Raw genomic sequence first — 4,597 nt, 5'->3', positions numbered from 1 at the left:
GAGCTTGACTTTGACTTTTTGGTAGTTTGGCTTGGTTTGATTTTGGTGGGACGACAGGTCACTGTGAACCTTTACTGTAAATCTCTCTCTCACACGCACGCGCGCGCGCGCGCGCGCACACACACACACACACACACACGCACGCACGCACGCACGCACGCACACTCACCACGTTGCATTGTGTAGATGTCCTGGAACGCGGTTTCTTTAGTGGATGGCTGTTGACTCGCTGCTCCCCGCCCCCCTGCCCCCGCCCGCCGGTGACTGTGGTCAGTCCATTTTGAAATCCACGTTCTGACCTCAAGGGCATGTTCCCCACCCACGCACCCATGTGTTCTCTTTGGACTTTGTCGCGGTCTGTGCGGAAATAGATGTTTGTTTCCATTTGTGTGGGGCCAGAGTGTATGTTTACTTTCGTTTCTAGCTTCCGGGCTCTGCGTATCAGCTTTCCAAAGCCCTTCCCCGTGCCAGAAGGGATGAGTTCCTGCGTCGTTCTCTGAGCGCTTGCCTGGTTTCGTTTCGCTGGTCCCCGCCTTCCCTCCCTCCCTCCCTCCCTCCCTCCCTCCCTCCCTCCCTCTCACCCTCCGGGGAGCTGGGGATCTCGCTTGTGGCACTGTGGGCGTCTCCGTGGAATTCCCCGCGCCCCCCCCCCCCCCCCATGGCCTGGAATCGCGTCCCCTTCCAGGCAGCCTCCCGGCGGCATCTTGCCAGCTACCCCCGCCCCCGTGTGCTGCCGGGGATCGGGACGCGCCGTGTCGTGTCGTGTCGTGTCGTGTCGGGCCGGGAGCTAGCTCCGAGGCGGACCCCTCGGGGCCGCGCGGGACGCCCGCCCCGCTCCGGGAGGAGCTCGGGCGTTTGGGCGGCCCGGCGCTCCGGCGTCCTCGGTGGCCGGCCGGCGACCGGGATCCGGCCCGGGGACGTTCGAGCCGGTTGTCGGGCGCCACCTGGCGGCCGCTTTTATATTGTCCCTTCCCTCCGGAGCTCCGGCGACCTTGTCGAGGGCTGTGACTCAGCCGCCGGGCCCGAAGCAGAGTTCCGGGAGGCGGGCGACGCTGGTGCTGGCAGCCCCGGTGGCGCCGAGGCGTAGGCGCCTCCTGCTGTCGCCTGAGATTGGGCCTGCAGATCTATGGGGCTGTGACTGCCGCCGCGCTCCCGAGCCAGGGCTGAGGGGCCGCCTGGCCGGGTCGACCAGCATGCGCCCGTGCCCCTCCGGCCGCGGGAACCCATGTCGGGTCGTGCCGCCGCGGTGGGAGAGGAGAGGGTCTGCCGCGCCCGGAGCGCCTGGGACTTGGTGGCCCGGCCTTCTCCTGGGCCGCCCTTGGGAGCGTTCGTTCCCCGACCCCCCCCACCTCCCTTTCCCGGTGCCCCCCGCGTCCCGCTCCGGAGGTGGGGACCGGCTCGGGCCGAGCGTTGAGGCCGGTGGAGGCCGCCACGGGCTCGGTGGTGGACGCGCGTGCGTCCCGGTCGTCAGATGCTTTCGGGCCGATGGTTTTCTGAGCCGGACTCCAGAGGTGAGGACCGGCCTGGGCCGCCAGCGGTGACCCGGAGAGGCTGGCCCGGGCCTGGGTGCGTTGCCCCGTGGGCTCCGGGCGTCTCCCTGGAGAAATGGGTTCAAGTCCCGATGGGTCCGGAGACGTGGACGGACCGGCCCCTGCTCGCGCAGGTGGCCGGCGAGGGTGCACCCGGCCTGTCAGCGTGCCCGCGTGGGTCCCGGTCGTCGGACGCGACTTTGTCTCCCCCCTCCGCTCTCCACCCCGAGTCCGGGCCGGGAGGTGGGGACTGGCGCGAGCCATACTGGGTGGCCCGGGGAGGGGCTCCCGGGCCCGGGCGTGGTCCCTCATGGGGCCCGCTCATCGGAGGCGGCTCGGAGGGGTGCTGTGTTTCTTTCTTGGAACCAAGTCCTGGCCCGGAGACTCGGATGGACCGGTGCCTGCCCGCGTGGGGGGACCGGGGAGGGCGTCCCCAGCCCGCTCCCTCTCCCCCGTGTCCCCGGCCCACTCTGCCACCCCTCCATCCCCGGGTCGACCAGGTGGCCCCGGGCGCTCCGGGGCAAGTGTGGATGGGGAAGTGTTGGGGGCAGGTGGCCGGACCGAGGTTCCGGGGGCCCCCGTGAACCTCGTGGGTGGGCCCCGCTGTCGGGCGCGATGATTTCTTCCGCCGGAAATGGGGCCTTTTTGCCACCAGATAGGTGCTGACACGGTGTTCTTCTGCGTCTGTCGCCGATAGACGCTGGGGCTCCGGACGCGGGCAGGACTCCGGGCTGGGGGCGGCTGTCTGACGCCCGGCTCGGTCCTTGCCGCTTGAGCTGCCCGCTTGGGCCTGCGCGCCGGCTCTTGCGTGCGCGTCCGGCTGCCCCGACCCGCGGTGCCGCCTCCGGCCTCTGGCTGAGCCCGAGGGCGGCGGGGCCAGGTGGCGTCGGGTGCTCGACCCTGTGCGCTGCCCCCGCTGCAGGCACCCGGTGGTGAGTGGCCGGCACGACCCCACCCCACAGGCTCTGTGCCCCGTGTCAGGCGTTCTCGTTCTGGGGTGGCTGGCTGCTCTTTGCCCGAGACGAAGGGGCGCCGGCGAGGCGGAAGCGGGCCTCCGTGTGATGGGTCTTCGCCGTGCCTCCCCTGCGGGCCTCCCCCGCCGTGGCTTTAGGCTGGGTGGGTCAACCGATTGATGTGGTGGTGCCACGCTCCGCTGGGCTGGGCCTAAGCCGTGCCAGACGAGGGACGGACGTTCCTGGGGGACGGGACCGCTCTTCTCGTTCTGTCCGCGGGCTCCTCGCCTCTCTTCCGCCCCGCCTGCCGGGGTGTGCGGAAGGCAGGGGTGCGGCCTCCGGCCCCGAACCCGCGGTCTCCCGCCCCCGCCTCCCAGCGTGGGCGGGGACCGGGGTCCTCGGACGCAGCAGACGCTCTCGCTGTGCCTCTTTGGCGTACGCCTCGCGAGCGGCCCTCCCCGCGGCGGGGAGGGCCGCCCCGCCGCCACGCTGCGCGCCCCCCGTCGGTGTGCGAGCGTGCCGCGCCTGGCCCTCCGTGGTGCTCCTGGAGCGCTCCAGGTCGTCCCTCAGGTGCCCGAGGCCGAGCGGTGGTGTTGTTCCCCTTTCCCAGCGTGTCCCTCGGGTCTCCGCCACCGTGGCGGGTGCCGTGAGCGGCTCTCTCTTGGGGGGGTCGAGACGGTAAGGGAGGTGCGCCCGCCTGTTCCCCCCGGCGGTGGGGCCAGGGGCCGCCTCGTTGTGCTGGTCCTCAGCGGCGTGCCGTGGGGGCCTGAGCTTGGCCGAGCGCACGCCCCGTGTGGTCCCCACTACGTGGGGGGCTGCGCGCGGGCGTGGGAGCGATCGTGGGGGCCGGGGCCTGTGAGAGAGGGGGCTGTGTCACGCATCTTGGGCGTGCTCCCCCTCGAGGGCCCGAGGGGCGAGCCCGAGGGCAGCAAGCCTTACCGAGGTCGTGCCCCGGCCCTGGCCGCGAACGCTCCCGTGGGCCGTGTGCTTACCCATACCGCAGACCCCCTCCCCTCCAGGCGACTGGAGGAGGTGTAGGCGGCTCACGGAAGCGCCTCTGCGGGCCCGAAGGAGAGGCGCTGAGTGGGGGATGACGCGCCCTCGGTGAGAAAGCCTTCTCTAGCGATCCGAGAGGGAGCCTTGGGGTACCGAACCCCCCAGCTGCCGCCCCTCCCAAGTGTGCAGTGGCCACCGTGGCGACTGCCAGAGCACGTGGGTAGACCCCCTCGCCTCCGCGGGAGGGGTGCGCCGGTCCCGCGGTGGGGCCGAGCGCCGCTCTTTGCCTACCGTGGCCCGCGCCTCCCCCCTCCGAGTCGGGGGAGGGTCCCGCCGGGCCGAGCCGAGCCGGTGTCCGAGGCGCGGGGTGGCGTGTGTGCGTGCGGGGTCGCCTCCGTTGGCGAGCCCGGAGGGGGGGACCCCCCGGTCCCGGCTCCCCAGTCCCGCAGCCACGGGGAGCCCTGCCGCGCCTGCCCTTGCCTCGAGCCGCAGCCGGCGGCGGTGTGTGGCCCTAGGTCGGGCCGCCTGGCTCGGGAGCGTTTCCCCAGGACGTGTGAGCCCTTGGGGTCGGCTGAGGTGGTGATGGATGTGTGGAGGCGACGCAGATGGATGCGCGAAGGGGTGGACGGGTTCCTCCGCTGCACGCGGGGGGAACCGTCGCATGCTAGGCCCCGGCGGCGGGGCCGGGTCGTGGGGAGGCCCTCGAGGGTGGCGGGCGCCGGCCGGCGTCCCAGGCGTTGGCGGGACCGCCCCCTGGTGTGGGGCGGTGGGGCCCCGCGCTGGTTTTCCTGGTGGCCCGGCTGTGCCCCGGCCCTTTGTCTCCCCCTGGGTGGCGCCCCCGGCCCTGCTCCGTGGCCCTGGCCGTGCGTGTGAGCCGCCCCCTCCCCGTCGCCGCCGGTCTGCCCTCGCCCCTGCCCCCCACCCCTTCCCCCGCCCGGGATCGAGCCTGGCCCTGCCCCGTGAGGGTGCCGCCCCCGGCCGCCACGGCCGGCGGCGTCCCCTGGTGGAGTGCTTGTCGGTTCCCGACGGGGAAGAAGAGGTGGGCGGTGTGGGGGCGCGCCGGTGCGCGTGCGGGAGAGTGTTGTCGCGGGCCGGCCGCGGCTCTCCGGGGTCGGCGGT

Source organism: Hippopotamus amphibius, chromosome 15 (genome assembly GCF_030028045.1).
Source record: "Hippopotamus amphibius kiboko isolate mHipAmp2 chromosome 15, mHipAmp2.hap2, whole genome shotgun sequence".
Lineage (NCBI taxonomy): Eukaryota > Metazoa > Chordata > Mammalia > Artiodactyla > Hippopotamidae > Hippopotamus > Hippopotamus amphibius.
This window is presented reverse-complemented; position numbering follows the sequence as displayed.